The sequence below is a fragment of the Protopterus annectens genome, chromosome 10.part0 (assembly GCF_019279795.1).
Source record: "Protopterus annectens isolate FY-2018-M chromosome 10.part0, PAN1.0, whole genome shotgun sequence".
NCBI classification, from domain to species: Eukaryota; Metazoa; Chordata; order Ceratodontiformes; family Protopteridae; genus Protopterus; species Protopterus annectens.
In genome coordinates this window covers 938,359,419-938,378,623 of record NC_056744.1, presented here as the reverse complement: position 1 = coordinate 938,378,623, position 19,205 = coordinate 938,359,419, and the positions used below count along the sequence as shown (strand labels likewise).

At 41.5% G+C, this 19,205-nt stretch overlaps 1 protein-coding gene across 1 annotated transcript in view; it reads left to right on the top strand.

The window, feature by feature from the left end:
- Window positions 1-19,205, top strand: part of SH3GLB1 (SH3 domain containing GRB2 like, endophilin B1) — a gene marked incomplete in the record, with an annotated part of 1,384,102 nt that overhangs the window by 919,848 nt on the left and 445,049 nt on the right.

Below are 19,205 nucleotides of genomic sequence, written 5' to 3'. Positions count from 1 at the left end.
ACTACTGCAAACTGGGTGCCATAATCAACTCTCCGGCTGACACAAGCATCCTCCAAAATTGTCTCACAGAGACAGATAACTGGTGCCAGAGCCATGGCCTAAAGCTAAATGCCAAAAAGTGCATTGTCATCCCCTTTGGGAAAAACAAAGTGCCCACAAATTACCACATAGGTGGTAATCCATTAAGTACGGAAGAAGTAATTAGGGACCTGGGGACCCAAGTAGATAGTAATCTCTCCTTTGACAATCACGTTGCCAAAGTAGTTAGAAAGACCTTCTAGTAGTTAGAAAGACCTTCTATATAGCCCACCTTATCATGAAAGGGTTCGCATCTAGATCAAGAGAGGTCATTGTGCCCCTCTACTCATCACTTATCAGACTCGTAATTGAATACAATGCCCCATTTGGGATGTACCTTACCCGACACCTGCAGCAACTGGAAAGACCCCCAAAAGTACCTCACCAAGAGGATCAAGGGACTCAAACAGATGCCCTATGCACTTCAGCTAAAGAGACTCCAGCTCTACTCAGTTGCATACCGCCTACTCAGAGGCGATCTATGCCTGACGTATAAAGCCATGTCCAACCCAGAATTAATGGACATGCTCCTCCTCAAGAAATCCAAGTCCCTTAGAGCTACATGCTCCAGGGACCTGAACCTCAGCACAGAAATGCTGGAGGGACAGATTCATATCCCAGAGGCTCCCCTCACTCTGGAACAAAATCCCAATCCATATTAGGCAGAGCCCCTCACTGACCCTATTCAAGAGAAATCTTGATGAGTGGATGGGAGACCGTAAGTTTACCCCTGGGATCTCTTCTGTGTCCTTGCTAGACAGCGGTACAGTAAACTAATTAATATGGCTACCTTCTGTGACCTACTATACAGAGACACAGTCAACTAATTTAAAAGGGTAGCGAAAGCCAAACACACTCTGGCTAGGCTTATAAGTGCCCTAGGGCAGATAGCCTAGTATCAACCCATGAACCCTGTTATACTGTATATTTCGTATATTTTAAGTTGTAAAATGTGTAGCTTAAAAACACTTTTCACCATCAGGACACACATTAAATTTTGCTATTTCAGCAGTACTTTAAATCCACTACAGAAATAATTACAGTAAGCTTCAATTCAGAATTTGTGAAAGTCTTGCCTAGATAAGCGATGCCGTGCTATTAATTGTTATAAATTGGTGATTAAAGCAAATACCTGCTGGATGCAACATGTACCTGAGAGCAGCAGTAACAGTACACTGTCCCCAGTAACGGTGCATTTAATTTTCAACATGATAAAGGCAGATAGAGTTGAGGGTAGGCAGTACTCTTTGTATGGGAGCAACAAATGTGTAATATACTGCTGTTTCAATTTAATCACAGATGTTCTTCATGTTTCACTGTTGCAGTCATTACACTTGGGTTATCCTGCTGGCAGGCTACCCTTAGTCGGCCTGAATTCCAAAGTCTAGGTCTGGTGTCGGTTGCTGTCACCTCTTCCCTGACGTCAGTGTGCCAGGGGTATAAAAGATGCAGCCTGCAGCCGACGCCATTTTCTTCAGTCTTTCTTGCCGCGCGGTGCCTGAAGCATAAGCAGTTCGCAAGTGCCGGTCAGCCGACTCCTGAGATTTTTGTGTTCAAATTTCAGATCCGCAGTCTTCATTAAAAGCCAAGTACCCCGTTGGAGAAACTTTTTTCTTGCTCCAGACCGATGTCAGAAAAAGTTAATAATTGTATTTCTTGTGGGAAGCAAATACCTCATAAGGACTTTCATTCTTACTGTATTTCTTGCCTAGGCCCTGACCACGACGTTGCTAGTTGTCTGTTTTGTGCTAGATTTAACCAATGCACTATTAAGCTTCGGAACGATTTTGCATTACACTATTTTGGCAGAAGATTTAATTATACAATGTCGTCGGATGGCCATCCGACTACCGGAATTCACAAGAAACGCAAAGAAAAAGAAAAGGACAGGCATCTGAGGTCCAAAACCGATGACTAGGCTTCTTCTAAGCCAGTTGCCAGATCGCCGGTTGTCAGTGAAGCACCTTCGCAGCCCCTGACGCCCGCTACCTTAGACTCGCAGGCCGCTACATACTCCCACGTGGAGCCGACTAGGCCACTGGAAGCTCAAGGTACTGGACCTTCGGAGACTATTCCCTCAGATGGGTCCGGAGCCGCTGAGCAGGCATTGGCTTCTGAGGGTGTTTTCAGACCTACTCAATTATACATTAAAGCGACTTCAGCTTCAAAGGCAAAAACTAAAGCACCTTTAAAGACAAAGAAACAAGTACAACAGCCTCATGGACAGGCCTCCATGCCCAAAAAACAGATGCTCAAAATGGCCGAAGACTTAATTACTTTGATCAGGGGTTCCCATCCCCCACCTGATAAAAGGCCTAGGCAAGAGACAGAATATGAATCTTCAGATCAGGTTTCCATTTCTTCTGATTCCTCTTCTGATCAGGAATACTCTCTTCCTCCCTATGAGGATTCTGATGCTGAAGAATCTATCCCTTCAGCCTCTCCTGAGGATTACTCTTTTGGGGAAACCTTGCATACCATGAGGGAGCATTTCCACTGTGAGACCCAAGATTTTTCAGAATCTAAGAAAAGGCTCAGAGACTTCCTTTTACTACCACAGCACAGGCCCCTGGCTATTCCACCTGTTAGACATTGTAGATGTATTTTCAGAGTCCAGTCTGACCCCTGACTCCTTACCTCCAGCTCCTGTTAAGCCGGACAGATATTACAGGGTTCCTGACTCTCATAAATTCTTTTTCAAAAACCCTGCTGCTGACCCAGAAACTCTCTCTCAGGGTCCCATTGGGGTCAAGGCCTCCGCTGCAAAAAACCCTACCCCCTCTGACAGGGATTCTAGGGCATTGGACAGATGGGGAAAAAAGATTTACACTTCTGCTACCTTGGCTATAAGGGCTTTAAATTGTCAGCTTCATATGCTCAAATATCAGCAATATATTATGTCACTGTTTAAACAGAAAATGTTGATAAATCCTGAATGTGCAGAAAACAAAGAAATGCAGGATTTATTGCATGTAGCTGAACAAGTTGGAAAGCATACTTTGCAATGTGGTTTTGAGTTTTTGGAGGCCTTCTGCAGGGCCACTTTTACGGGTTCTTTCATCAGGAGGCATGCTTGGTTAAAGGAGCAAAATCTGCCTGATCATGTCAAAGCAAAATTATTAGATGCTCCATTACAGCATGATACCTTGTTTGGTGTTAAAGAAAATGGAGGACAAAGCTAAATCTATGCAAACGGTTAAGGATTTCTTACAGGTACAGCCTCCAAGATTTAGCAGACACTGGCCTACAAAGAATTGGTCATTTCCAGTGTCAGACAGACCATAAAGGGGCAGATACAGGTGCCCAAGAGGCAGATCCCAGCCCCATGGTTCGTACAGGTCTAAACAATGGTGTGCTTCTACCTCCAAAAGTGGAGAAGGCAAATCACAGCCATACAGGAAACACTCCCAATGACTTCCCGCTGCCTGCACCAAGCACTTGTCTTCTAGCAGCACCTTTAGGGGGAAAACTAGCACTTTTTTCTCAAAATTGGCGCATAATAACCCAAGACAAATGGGTCCCAGACATAGTGTCACAAGGCTACAAGTTTCATTTCCATACCCTGCCAAGGACAAACGGTTGGCCAGACCTGCCAAAACATCAGTGAGCAGAGGCACAAAAGCAAGTCTCATCCCTCATGGACATGAGGGCCATTCAACAAGTACCAGAGCAAGAGCAGGGACAAGGATTCTATTCAAGACTGTTCTTGGTACCAAGAAAGGACAAGACCTGGAGACCAATACTGGACCTATCTATTCTAAACACATATCTGGATGTACCAAAATTCAAAATGTTGACTCTACAGCAACTTCTGCCCATGCTAGGCAAGAAGGCTTGGCTTGTGACTTTAGACCTAAAAGAGGCATACCTGCATGTCCCAATCAGACAAACATGCAGAAGATACCTCAGATTCAAAGCTGGCTCAATGCGCTACCAATTCTCTGCACTGCCCTTTGGCTTATCTACTGTGCCCAGGGTCTTCACAAAGTGCCTGGCACCAGTAATTGCATTCTGCAGACAAAGAGGAATACAAATATATCCTTACTTGGACATCTGCCTCATTCAAGCAGAGAACAAGGACATTCTACTACAGCATCTGGCGTTTGTAAAGAGATTTCTAACAGGCCTAGGGTACACAGTCAACGAAAAGAAATCAAAACTAGTACCCTCTCAAGAGATAATATTCCTGGGTAGAAGCTTAAATACAACTGCCCAGATGGCTTATCTCACACCAGACAAACAAAGGCAATTGACTACATATTTCAACCTGTTGGCAACAAAGGCCCAGTTATCTGCAAGAAAAATTCTGCAGGCTTTGGGCTTCATGGCATCCTACATTCTGATAATTCCATATGCGAGACTGCATATGAGGAAACTTCATTGGTACCTAAAAAGTGTTTGGACTCAACATTGCCACAGCCTGGAAACAACAATTACCCTCATTCCCTGCTTGCAACAGGGGTTTCGATGGTGGGTGAAGGCTTGTCACCAGAACAAGGGACAGCCATTCACTTTACCCTCAGCCAGGCAGACATTAACAACGAATGCATCAGATTATGCCTGGGGGGGCCCACATGGCAGGAAGATGTATTCAAGGCACATGGTCTGCAAACCAAATGCATCTACATATCAATCAAAAAGAGATGCTAGCTGTTCAGAATGCCCTGACAGCCTTCAAGGACCTACTTCATCCGGGACAACTACTGATGAAGACAGACAACACCACGGTCATGTGGTATATAAACAAGCAGGGGAGGCACTCATTCTTACCCCTTTTGCAGACTAGCCATGACTTTGTGGGACACAGCATTGACTTACCAAGTACATCTGCAGGCACAATTCCTGCCAGGAAAGATAAATACTCTGGCAGACAAACTAAGCAGAAACCTCATGGATCCCCACGAGTGGAAACTGGATCCACAAGTCTTCAGCATGGATAACAAGGAAATGGGGATGCCCGGATATAGATCTATTTGCCTCTCCTCACAACTACCAACTAAAAAGATTCTGCACAAGGACTTATCACAGATAAGCATGGGAAGTGGACGCCCCATCTTTCAGCTGGAAAAGCGTAGCAGTATATGCCTTTCCTCCACTGCCTCTCCTCCCCAAGGTACTCCTAAAGGTCAGACAAGAGAAGCCAAACATGATACTGATTGCCCCAGACTGGCCCCGCCAGTACTGGTATCCAATCCTAAGGAACTTGTCTCACTGCCCGGCTTGGACCATGCTTCAAATACCTCCTCTACTATCCCAACAAAACAATCAGATCCTGCACAGCCAACTAAATACCTTAAATCTGGCAGCATGGCGGATAATGTAGTGATACAAAACGCTCCTCTCACTAAAGCTGTGATGGATGTCATTTTGGAGGCCAGTAGGCCTAGTACCAGAAAAATCTTATGCTGGAAAATGAAGCGATTCTGTGCTTGGAACCAGGCACAAGGAATTGACACAGCTATACCAAATATTCCTCAGATTTTGCAATACTTAACTGAGATGCTGGACAAAGGCCTATCCTTTTCATCAATTAAAATTCATGCCTCTGCCATTTCGGCTCATTACAATACAGAGCCACCAATCTTTTCTTATGCCTTGTTAAGGCAGTACCTCAGGGGAGTCAAAAACTTAAGGCCTCCAAGGAGGTCACCAATACCTGCATGGGACCTCAATTATGTCTTGGAAAAACTCACCCTGCCTCCTTTTGAGCCAGCCGCTACAGCTGATATAAAGTTTTTATCTTGGAAAACAGCTCTGCTCCTAGCAATAACCTCTGCAAGATGAGTCTCAGAGCTACAGGCACTCATGGCTGTAGAACCTTTTATCATTTTTTATCCAGACAGGGTTTCTCTGAGGACAAACCCAACATTTATGCTTAAGGTAGTGGCCCTTAACCAAACTATTCATCTGCCTACTTTTTATCCAAACCCACAGAATAAGGGGGAGAGAATTCTGCATTCTTTGGACATACACAGACAGCTACGCTTCTACTTGAACAGAACCAAAGCTTTCAGAAAGACAGAGTAACTACTAGTGGCATATGCTGCAGGATCACAAGGAAAAGCTATCTCAAAGCAGACTATTTCAAAGTGGATAGGCCACTGCATTCATTTCTGCTATTCACAACATGGCAAGCCAGTGCCTAAGGACATTAGGCCACATTCAACCAGAGCAGCAGCCACTTCAGCAGTCTTCCTCTGGGGAGTACCAACCAAAGACATTTTAGAGGCTGCTACCTGGTGTTCAGTGCACACCTTTACAAAGCACTATCATTTACCACTCTACTCTAAATCCAGGGCAGGCTTTGCCACTGCAGTTCAGCAGGGCCTCATAGCTGCTCCTAATGCTATTTAGCTCCAGCCTCCCAACCATAGCTGTGGGATTCAACCCAAGTGTAATGACTGCAACAGTGAAACACGAAGAACATAGTACAGTTGTGTACACTTGCCATAAATGTAGATGTTCAAGTGTATTCACTGTTGCAGTCCAGGTTACCCACCCACCATCCCCCATATCTTTGCTGGAACTTATCTGCACTTCTCTAATCTATACAACCTATGTGGTGTATTTGCTTGTAGATGAAGGTATAATATATTTTGGTGAATGCATGTTTTATTGGCATATTTTTTGCCTGCCCTTTTGGGGGCACCTGACATCTGGGGCAAGAAAAACTGAAGAAAATGGCGTCGGCTGCATCTTTTATACCCCTGGCGCACTGGCGTCAGAGAAGAGGCGACAGCAACCAACGCCGGACCTAGACTTCGGAATTCAGGCCTACTGAGGGTAGCCTGCCAGCAGGATAACCCAAGTGTAATGACTGAAACAGTGAATACTCTCGAACATCTACATTTATGGTAAGTGTACACAACTGTACTTTAGTCATCCATTAGCGGGCTAGCATTGAGCAGATGGGTGGTGCAGAGGCAGACTTTTGTAAAAGCAAAGTGACATTGCTTGATTAGTGTTGGACAGTAGATATGGCTTACCAGGGAGGGAAAACTACAAGATGATTTATATTATAGATACACTTTGATCACTGTCCAACATCTGAGTAACAGGGATGGATGGTGGGGGAGACAAACTGTGTGTAGGGAAAAGTAGTTTATATGGTTAGTTGTTGGATAGTTGTTGACACTGCTTTCCAAGAATGGGCAGTATGTGTTTGAGAGCAGCAAGCAGAAATACATGACAGTGCCCTTTTGTTTTACTTTGATAATAGTCAAAGATATTTGTTGCTTAAGGTTCAAATGTGGCAATTCCTAAGATGATGGATAGGAAGATAGACTATGGGGAAACAAAGAACAGTGCAGTTACATGATCATTGTTAAATATCTGTTAATATGGCTTTTCAGAAGGGTTTATGTATATATCTGAGCTGAAATAGATTACTGTCGCTATTTCATTCTCTTGTATGAAAGTCAGACTTCAGAAGTGTAAAACGAAAGTGGTTATCTGTCAAGGAGTGAGGTAGGAGGCATGTCAAAGCCAAGGGAAGTTACATGAACAGTGTTGAATGAGTGTTGGTATAGCTTGCTGGGAAGAGACAGTATGTGTGTCTGAGAGCGAAAAACAGTGACGGTTTCTTTCATCTTAATCGCAGTCAAACTGCTGTCTGTGTACTCAAAGTGGTTGCCTGTCAGCATGAAAAACAGACTGGTTGTGAAAGCAGAGAGTCTTTCATTTACATAGTCAGTGTTAAATAATTTTTGATATGACTGTTTAGAGAGGGGGCACTGTACATGCCAGAGACCTTCTGGCTGAAATACTTTACTATGGTCAGTATGCTTGCATCACAGTCAAACATCAGAGGCATACACAGAAAATGATCTTTTTTGGGGTGTGTGCGAGGTTGTGAGGCAAACTGTAACACAGGACATTTATAGGATCACCTGTAAAGGATAATTGATGTGGCTTGCTGGAGAAGAGGTGGTGAATATGTTCAAGAGAAACAAATTGAAATTAATTTCTGTGGTCAATGTCTTGCACTTTCATAGCACTCTTGACATCATAGGTGTACACAAAGTGTTTGTCTTTTAGACTGAGATCTGAGGCTGGCTGTATGTGAAATAATAGCCTTTCTTTTATATCAAAAGTAAAATATTACTTCTAAATAGCTAACTTTTCTGTTGCTTGATTTATGATTTCTTTGTATGTAATGAAGTATTTAAATGAAAATAAAAAGCCGTGTATGTATCTTTACATCATGAGTCACCAAATAAATGCATTTTATAGCTGATAGTCATAGCACATTCTAAGAAATTTGCTGGACTGCTTCAGACTGTTTTAATAATATGATCCTAGGTACCAGAAGCAGTTATCTAAAAATATGAGTACTTTGCTTTTTGCTGTTTGGTTCATGACAAATGTATGCATTAGATATGTTTCAGGCTTATGTGTCAGTGCATATTGAATCTTTTTGTTAGTCCGGTCATATGAATTCAGAATTAAAATTGTGTGTTTTTTTGTCAAAAAAGATAATGTCATTTAAAATGTTACAGCAAAATAGGCATATGTTGCTTGTTCTACCAGACATGCATGTATTTGAGATTGTGATAATGCTTTAACTAAATGCCATTAGCTCTTAACAGTGTGCTGCATAAGGTTGACCTTTAACATGTTTTATCTTGAAAATTTTATAACAATATCTTGAAGCAATAGGATATTATGGAATTTGCTTATATGGTCAAATTCACTCCAAAATGCTGATAAGAAGTCGACAAGTTGCTGCATTTGCAAAATAAATTAGTTGAAGAGAATGGCATTTAGTATTCTTAAGTGTAGCATATGTATAAAAGCTCTTTAAAATGCACATAATGTAGTGACTTTAAGGCCTGAAATAATTATGTATTTTACATAAAGGTACGTGTTTTTTTTTCATATTGTGTGGCATAAAATACACAAAAAATAATTCTCTTTTTTTCCATTAAAAGTTATGATGGAGCTTTTCCTATGCCTTTGAAGCTTAAGAACACAGTTTTAGGTTTGTCATGTATGCAATTATCCCATTAAAAGCTCCCAAAACCTTGATAAAAATGTTGTCAAACCGCATTAGAGCTACAGACATATACAGGGGGCAGGGGGCAGTGATACCCAAAATCCATAGTTTGAGCAAAATCCTCTAAAACTGGTCATTAGGGAGTTAACGCACACTACTCCACATTAATTTAATTCATCATCAGCTGTAGTTCACACTGCGTAGATATTGCCATTTTCAACATTTCCAAAAAAATTTATATCCAAATTACAAACTGATAATTGAGAAAAGAATCTAGTTTATTTTTTTGCAGTCCTGGTCCACCTTCTGTTTGAAATGTCCAATCCAGCCCTGACTCTTAGTTTTTTCTAGGTTCCCACCCCATACTGGATATTAGTACACAATTTTGAAGGGAAAACTCTCAGAACACAGGACAGAGAGCCATTTGGAGGGACTGGTATTCAGGCAGCCATAAAGTTTGCTTGTGGCTTAGCTGACATCCTACTGTGATGGAATTTCTGCTTACCATAACCCCCACTGCTGGGTGGGAGAGATTTGGCATCCATATCACCACAAATACCCAAAAATCTTTCCCTGTGGGTGCATGCTTTCTCACATCCAATATGAAGTCTGCCACCAAGTCGTACCGGAACACCTGCTCTCAAGCTGTAGTCTGCTTCATTGTCCTTTGTATTTAGAGCTCTAGGTTTTTATTTCCTGCTTTTTCAACACTGAGAATGGGCACTCCCATCCTTCCCTTCCACTTTATTAGCCACATGAGTGATTACTCAAACTTTTTGTGTAGAATATGGTCAGGGCTTTACCTTTGTATGTTACCAGAGCTGATCCTGGCCAGATCTTTTCATTTTGCACCTCTAAGTGTCCTTCAAACTGTCAGAATCTTTACATTAATTTACATTTCTAAATATCAGCTTATTAATTATGGAAGTGTAGTAAAGCAGGTCATGAAGTCCGGTATTATAGGTATCACAGAATCTTTAAGGGCAGTTCTGCAAACCTTTTTTTCCATTTTATTTCTTGAGTATAGGTATGCACGTAATACAAGACCAGAGAACAATGTGAAAAATGGAACAGCTTTTCTTTACAGAGGCAAGATATGTATCCAGACTGTTTAGCGGTCAAATTAGCCCAACAAAATTTACTCCATACATTACCCATTGCATTCTTCCTATTCTTTCTGTACAACTCATAGGTGCTTATATAATAATAAAAAGTGTATTTTACAAAATACAAAAGCATCTAAGTTGATCTTATTTGGAGATGTCATGTTCGTCTTCTTTGTACTGGTCAGAGTGTCATCCGTCAAAACAATGTCAGATCTTAGACCTTAATAGTTAGTATACAAGACCCGGTCTGCGTGTCAGTCCAGTAGACTTTATAATTACTGATAGTCTCCTCAAGCTCAGTTTACATAAAGTACACCCCAGGTCATCATTGTCCTTTCATATTAGTAGCAATTGGCTCATGGAAAGTCCCACTAGTTTTTGTAGCCTTCAGACTATTTTCACAGGTAAAGGTTTTATATTCTTTATCCACATTAAAGTGGCCATCACTGTTAGTGTAACTAATTATGTACTTTGTTACTCTGACTGACCTTTCCAAGTAACTTACATCTCTTGTCACCTAGTTTTAAGAAGACCAAAATAATCCTTGGATGGCCAAATAACTAAAAACATTTCTGAAACAGAGATTTAGCCTGGCCTGACAGCACATTCTGTCAAAACTTATTAGTGTCCCTTAAGAACAGAACTGAGAAAGCACTTAATTAATGTAAAGCCCTCATGTCTTACAACAAATAAACCAATGTGCTTGACAAAACCAGAAACATTTCAGGAAAGCACCCAGTTCATTTATTAGTAGATTTCCAAAACAGCCTATTGCAGAAAATGCACTTTCTACTGTTAATGACCTTGCTTACCCAGAAGGTTTCTTTAAATAATAATTAAAGCTTCTCTGAGTTCTACACCCTAATTCAAGACCATTTATACATTCATAAATATAGTAATCTGTCCAGACTTTGTGTTTTTTGGACAGGTTGAAGCTCAACAGTGATCTCATTACAGTGGATGCTGAGTATTCTCAGTTTTAGCACATTTTCTTTTAAAATCAGTACAGACCTAATTAAAAAAAAACTAAAACAAAAAATGGATTAGATACCAACATGGCGGTGATTTTGTTAGTATAGTAATTGTACTAGCCAAATTATTACATAGCATCTTTTCTTTAAAATAAATGGAAAACAGATGCTCAGAAATGAGAGGATACAATATTCAATAACATGACTTCTGGCTTCCATTCCTGTTAACATAGTAAGAAGGTATATAGCTATTTCATGTCTTGTTACTGTGTACACTGATGAAACAGCTGATTTTATTGCTTGACTCTTGGCATTTGACTAGACTGCCAAGAGGAAGAAAAGCTCTGATCTTCATCTTCAGAGAAGGTTTTATGGTTTTCTTTTGTAGATATGTCTCTCTACTGGCAGATAGCCAGATGTATCTGTGGGCATCAGTAACAGTACATGCTGCCAAGAGCATGATTTATTTGTATTTTTTAATTATGGTGATTGGGATGTGGTAAAGTACATCAGCAAGTTGCAGAACTTAATGTGGTCATTATTTGGTGATCCCACATTGTAGGGGGAGTCATCAGAAGCTGTTATCTGTTTTGAGGTGAAACATGTTAATGAAAGCATGAAGCATTTAAAGTAAAGTTGTTATTGCTGTTGCTTGGAGCATTCTCAGACACAACAGATCTAGATATATTTACAAAATCTTATGCAAAACAGTTTGGCTCCACAAAAGGGGTAAGTTGTCCTAGTGATATCCAGGTAACCCCAGATACTGGAATCAAATTAGATTATATTGAAAAAGAACTGCGCAAACTGAATCCAAACAAAGCACAGGGAGGAGATGGAATTAGTAACAAAGACCTGAGAACACTTCAGGAAGAACTTACGGTACCATTATATCTTTTATTCACTAGGCCATATAAATATGGGGAGGTTCCTCAACATTGGAAACATGAGCTTATTAACTCATTACATCTGAGTGATGCCTCCAGGTGCATCTGCAGTTAACTAGTACTGCCGCCTCTAGGCATCAAATATTGCTTGTTCATACTTACATCTGTAATTCCAAAACCATGCTATGTACAAAGTTTTAAAATAATTCATCTTAAAGCTTACACAATGGCAAAATCAACTGCATTAATATTTGACCTCTGTCTAATGCAGGTAAAGTGACATTAACTGTTTTTGTGATATTAATTTATATAGATACAAATGTATCATCTTTCTAAATATCTCAGCAACCAAGCAACACAGACAGAACTCCTTAGCCTCATATGAAAGCTCTCAGCTAGATGAATAAAATGTTGCTGGCAGTATGTGTAATTTGAGTGGTTGCTGAGATGATATAAGTTATTTACAAAATATTACAAATGTAATAATTACTGTGTTTACTGTGACTTATAAAAGTAGAGTTAAGACTTGGAACTTAAAGAATGCTACCACTATAAAAATAGTTTGTGCTGAGGAGTTTGCCATTTATAGTGGCGTTCGAAAGACATGCGTGAATGGGCGTGCCTTCATTGAAGGTTGAGCATCGGGCTGACACCTCGGCACCATAAAAATCTACTGCCAATCATTAGCGGACCGGAGTTCCACTGTGGTGACCCCTAACCAGGAAAAGCCGAAAGAAGAACAAACAACTTCTTTCATAACCCCTATGGTTTCAGACATATGAACATTTGTTTGAAATGTGAGGACATAATTATGTCAGAAGGCTTTGGCTCCATCTATTGGAAGTTACAGTGTAAACTTCCTGAGCTCCATTGGAGTGAATGAGTTAAACCTGTCTTCAAGGGAAAGGGGAGTAGGACAAACCCAGAGTCATATAGATCCTTAAGTCTACTTTCATGTTGTGGAAAATAATAGAGAAGGAAATATTGGATAAGCTATTGTCAGAACTGAATAGGGTGGGACTTGAAACCATATATCAGCATGCATATGTTGAAAATAGATCTATTACCACCTGTAACATGATGTTCTATAACAATATAATAGCTACGAATGAAAAATTGTGCTGTGATGTAATTTATATAGATTTAACTTCAGCATTTGACAGGGTCATACACAAAACACTGACCAATAAATTAGTGCAACTAGGTATTGATGTACTTTTGGTAAGATGGATAGCTGCATGGCTTACAAATAGGACATGGCAAGTGTCATACAGCAACTGGACAGGTGCAATCCTTGGTTGCAATCAGCGTGTTCCACAGGGCTCTGTCCTAAGCCATTACTTGTTTAGATTGTATCTTTCATACCTTTTTCATCTGAGGTGTTCTGTATATATGCAGATGACCTGAAATTGGGTAAACTGATTACATGTGTTACAGATGAGGCATGTTTGCAAAATAACTTGACTAAATTGACCAATTGGGCACAGGAAAATAATATGCCGATAGATACACCAAAAACTAAGCATATGAGATTTTGGAGACCTAAATTAAAAGGTGAATATTTAATACAGCACACAGTGATTAAACTGTAGACTAATTTAAGGACCTGGTATATGGGTAAATTCATCTTTGTAATCATATCAACCAATTGGTTAAATACAGTTATAGAACTGTAGGTTGTATAAAAAGATTTATTAAGTTTAGGAAGTCAAAAATGGTCATTGTTTGTTAGTTACATTAGACCCAAACTTGAGTATGGAATAACGATATGGAAACCCTATAAAAAAACAAACATGAGTAAACTGGAAAGAGTACAGCGAAAATATACCAAGAGCATCCATGGATGTGAAAATTTAAGTTATTATGAAAGACTAAAATATCTGAACTTGTACAGTGTCTCTTATAAGTATCTAAGAGGAGATCCTGTTCAAGTATATCAGGCATTTAGAGACAACTACCACTGGGAGTGTTTGCGGTTATCAAAAAGTACTAGAGAATCATCAGACAACCTATGTGTAGAAGATTTTATAGGAATGAGAAGTGTACTTATTGGTTCTCTGACAGAGTAGCTTGATGCATGGAACAGACTACCAGATTACATTAAAGCAAGTACTAGTTTAGATATTTTTAAGAACAGCCTGGATACTTATTATGGGAACAAGTGTTATGGTATGCTGGCAAGCTGAAAGGGCTTTTAATGCACGTGCATATATAATATATATTTGCGAGAGACCAGCAAGTTGAAACACATTGCTGTGGTTATTTGTTCTTTCCCTTTAATCAGAATCTAACATCAGAAGGATACACAAAAAAGAGATGAGTTTTGGCGGAAGTAGTTAGGCAGGCTGTATGTGAAAGCACATGCCATTTACTTGATTGCTGTTGAATGATCATTGATGTGACTTATTTTGGGCCAAAGTATGTGTGAGTAGCAAGTTTAAATTCATTACTGAGACCTATGCCTTTCGGTTTCTTCACAGTCACAAATAGATGTGCATAGAAAATGTCTCTGATGTTGGGGGCAGACTGTGTATGAAAAATAAATACCTGATTCATGTGAAAAAGAAATCATTGCTGAGGTTTGGGCATAATGTATGTGTTCAAGTGCATTAAGCTGAAATATGCTGCTGTAATCATTTTCATTTTCCCCATAACTAAATGTCAAATATTTGCACACACAGTTGCAATGGGGGGGGGGGGGATTAGGACTGAGGAATCAAGATTTATTTGTGAAAGCACAGTGTAGTAGTGATCAACTCTTGAATGATCATTGATATGGTTTGTTGGGGCAGTGCACATATCTGAGAGCAGCAAGTTGAAATGCTTTACTGTGGCCATTATCTTTCATTCTCCTCACTGAGACACCACAATCATACAAGGCATCAGAAGTGTACAGAACATGGCTAGCCTTTTTTGGTTACAGGTTTTGTGTGAAAGCAAATGGCAATTACATAATCATTAAGTGATTATTAATAAAGCTTGATGAGGAGGGTAGTATGTGTCTGTGAGTGCAGTATGGCAGTTCTAAATATGTGACTACTTTGTGGATAAAGGATGAGCACTCTGTCAGAAGGAACACATTCCACTGGAACAGCACGTGTGCAAAAGGAGTTGAACCTACTGTTAAATGTATTTTAAGAAGTATAAAAAACATCAACCATGTTTTGGTTTTTAGGTTGTTAGATTATTGCTTTAATTTCACAGCTTTCCTAATGCCAGCTGTCTTTTATATTTAATTTACAACAGACAGGTGCATGTTTACTTTTTCTCATGAGGTGAATATGTAATAAAAACAACAACATAACTTTAACTATCAAAATTTATACCTGAAATCAGTTTTCTAGCATTTGAAAATATTTTACAAAAAAAGCGAAAGTGTTTGGCTGTTCTGCCACCTCTGCACCTGAAAGTATAACCTAAGTGTAGTTTTAACTGAATATCCTTCCACTTGTCCCTGATTTCACAGGATGTCTGACATTTTGCATCATGTTTTTGCACTGTACCTCATTTTAAATATATATATATATATATATATATATATATATATATATATATATATTTTTTTTTTTGATTTTTTTTTTTTTTTTGATTTTCTAGTAAATCCCTGAGATTTGGTGTCAGTAATTCATTATTAAACTTTCATGCTACTTATTCAAAAAATGCATGTTCATGCAAAAACCTGTTTTAAATTAACATCTGTCTCTGATTTTGTGCCTTTATCCTCCCGTTAATTTTGGCTTTGTCCAGAATTCTTGAGCAAAGAAGGGTATGCCAGAGGATGAGAGGTAAGTCTATATTCCTGGAAGATTGTCCATTAATTTTTAATAGTTTTTCCATTTCCTGGGAAATTAAGCACTACAAAAGATTCTACAAGAAATCTTTCTTGGCTTAAAGGAAGAGATAAAACGGTTTGACTAAGACAAATTCCATTATCTGGCACCAAGTACATGTCCAGTTCCATATATTCTGGATTATCTTTAATCACTTCAATAAGTCTGGGCTGTTCAGTTGAAGTACATTTTTTTTTTATTTCTCTATGAGTGGTACCACTTTACATATGCATATTCTTTTGTTAAAATGCTTCCTAAAAGGATTGTGCATTTCAGACCTCAGACCTCCTTAACATTTGCAGATGGAAGAATAAGGGTAAGGAAAAAAGCAGCAGCAGGTTCCTAATCTGGGTTACTGTGTTTCTGGTCACTTAGTGTTGGCTACCAGTTTCTGCAAAATTGTGTCACAATAAAATTGTCTAAAAGATGATGTTAAGTTGTCAATCTCGCCTTCATTCTTGCTTGATGGGTTCGGAGCCGATCCCTCGGCTCCGACTCGGCACTTGCTTTAGCTCGAGAACTCCTTTTACCAGCTCGAGGCAGCCCCATATCCCATGATGCAAGGCAGGAAGTACCCAGATCTCGTTTGCCGCTTCGCTTGGGAGGTCTTCTCTTTACCAGCTCCTGGTAAGTAATTCACATTTGTGACATTTAAGCCCCTTTTAGTTAAAAACTATTTGTTTTGATAGTTTAACTTTAAATTTAACTTTTCTGACAGAAATCCCTGTCTCTTTTAATTTTTTAGTCAGTTAATTTCCTATCCCATCCCCTGTTAGGGTGTGTGTGTTGGTATTTTTACTAAATACCTTTTGGTATTAGTTTATTTTAATTGGACTGGTGTGTGTGTGTTTTGTTAGGCACCATGTCTAAAGAGAGGGTTTCAGGTTTTAAGAAGTGTGACTCGTGCTGTCAGAAGATGTCTCTGACAGACGGTCACACTTCTTGCCTGTACTGTTTAGGCCCTCTTCACCTGCAGGACTCCTGTGCTATTTGTCACTCCTTCAGCCAGAGAGTCCTGCAGGAGAGAAGAATAAGTTGATTCTCAGGGGTCTTCTTAAGCCGGAGGGCTCTTCGCTAAGTCGGCCCCACAAAATCAACTAAATCTGCCATGACCCAGGCTTCTGTTTCTAAGCCTGTGGCCTCGGCTCCGACTCGTATAGAGTCGAGATCGGCTCGGCTGGAGCCGATTCTGATCCACTAAGCTTGGCCCGATGGCTATCGGTGCCGAATCTGCTTTGACCACTGTGGTGTCGGTTCCGACCGGCTCCGACCCACGCAGACGGCATCGGTGTCGGCTCCGACACCCATGTGGCACAGGCATCGGTGTCGGCTCCGATCGGCTCCGCACCGTTATTTGTGGCTGTATCGGCTCCGGCTGGAGCCGATACATCGGCGTTCTGCCGGCTCCGAGAAATCGGTGCCGACAGGATCAGTAATATCGGATCCGATGACCCATTCCAGGAAGAGGGCGAGGTCTCCTTCCTTTGGGCCGATACTTTCGGCTCCGGCCTCGCCTCTTCTATCGAACGGAGCCATCGGAGCCGATCTTCAAGGTCATCCAGGTTGTCAGACCATGACCTAGAGAGAGTGGTCAGTAGATTGCTCAAGTCACAGGTACTGGCCCAAATGCTACACAGTCCGTCTCAGCAGACGACTGTTGGTCCACACCCCGTTACAGTTCCTCCTTCAACTCTACCCCAGAGCTTGGAGTTGGAGTCTTCGGGCATGGTTACTGCTACGGCTGGAGGACGGATACCCCTTCTGTTCCTTCAGCCCCTACTCTTATCTCCTCTTCCTTAGAGGGATTCGGTGGTCGGGCTTCCATGGTCTCCTCCGAGGGGTGAGTGGCATCGGACCCTTGTTCGAGCCCGCTCTTCCCCTTGGAGCCTCGGCCTTGGTGAGCTCGGCTCCGACATCTGCCTCGGAGACTTCCTTTTCGGTGGCCCCTGGAGTTCCTAGCTCTTTGGAGCGGGGTCTCTCGGACCTGCCTGGGAGGGGAGCATTCGAGGTGATGAAGAGTGTACTGGCCACTGGTATCAGTCAGCAGTCTCTTCCCGTAGCTCCTCCCTCTATTGTACCTGTTGACATCTCTGCCACTTCTCTTGCTACAGGACCCAGAGATCCTCCGCCTCAGGTTTCCCCATTGGGAATTTCCCCCTCTTCCGAGGATTCTCCTGATGTTTCGGGAGATCCTCCTAGGAAGAGGACTTGTAAGAGGAAGCATGTAGACTCCCTGAGTCTGTCACTGGATACTGACTTTGATGAGTCAGAGGGATCCCCTAGATCCCCCTCTGAGGATGTCTCCTTCTCAGACATCCTAGAACTTCTGAAACAGAGGGGAAACTGGCCCACCAACAATCCCTCTGAGGATGAGTCAGTATACCTAGAGGCGTTTGGATCTCGGCCCTCCACCTCCTGGGTGTCTCCGCCTTTCGAACCCCTTATGCAGGTTATAGCACGAAAGGCGTGGACAGCTCCTGACTCTGTAGAGCCAGTCCCTAGGAGGCCTTCTAAATTTATAACTGCCCCTAGTGACAAACAATTCCTTACAAAGGGTGTCCCCGCTGATGCCATGGTGGTGGCTGCGCCACCAAAAAGGAACTTGCAGATCCTTCCGTGCCCGTCCATCCTACTAATAAGGACTCTAGGACCATGGATAGGTACGGCAAGCGGATGTTTTCCTCAGCGACCTTTGCTATGCGTTCGCTGAATTATCTTTGTCACTTCACCAGACTCCATAGAGATATCCTGAAGGAGCTGGGAGAAGTAGTTCAGGATCCTACAGCTGCAGGGGCCCAAGAAAAGATTGCTTCGCAGCTAGGAACCCTCAATTCCATTGCTAACTCCTCCATGCGGCTAATATCTTATGCTGCTGATGGAGCGAGTAGAGCCGCAGGCACAGGTGTGGCTCTTAGACGCCAAGCCTGGATGCGGCTATGTGATTTTGGATCCCTTTAAGGCGTCCTTCACAAATTCTCCCTTTGATGGGTCAGCTTTGTTTGGCCCTCAGGTGAAGGAAACCTTGACCAGGTGTGAGCAGGACGGCAAGACTCTTTCTGCTGTTGGAATCCGTTTTTCCACCCCTTCTAGGCCTTATCCCAAAGGACAGAAGGGTGGGAAGATGTGGTTCCGTAAATCTCAAGGAGTCACGCCGGATTCACGTGGTCAGTTTACCCCTAGAGGCAGAGGGGTAACAACAACAGACGCTCTAGAGGCAGAGGGGGTCCGAAGAATCAGGACAACAGGGAGTCTCTTCCTGAGAAGCCCTTTCAGCATCCCTGAGGTGTTGCCCGGCTGTCCCTCCTTGGAGGCAGTCGGGGGAAGATTATCACTGTACC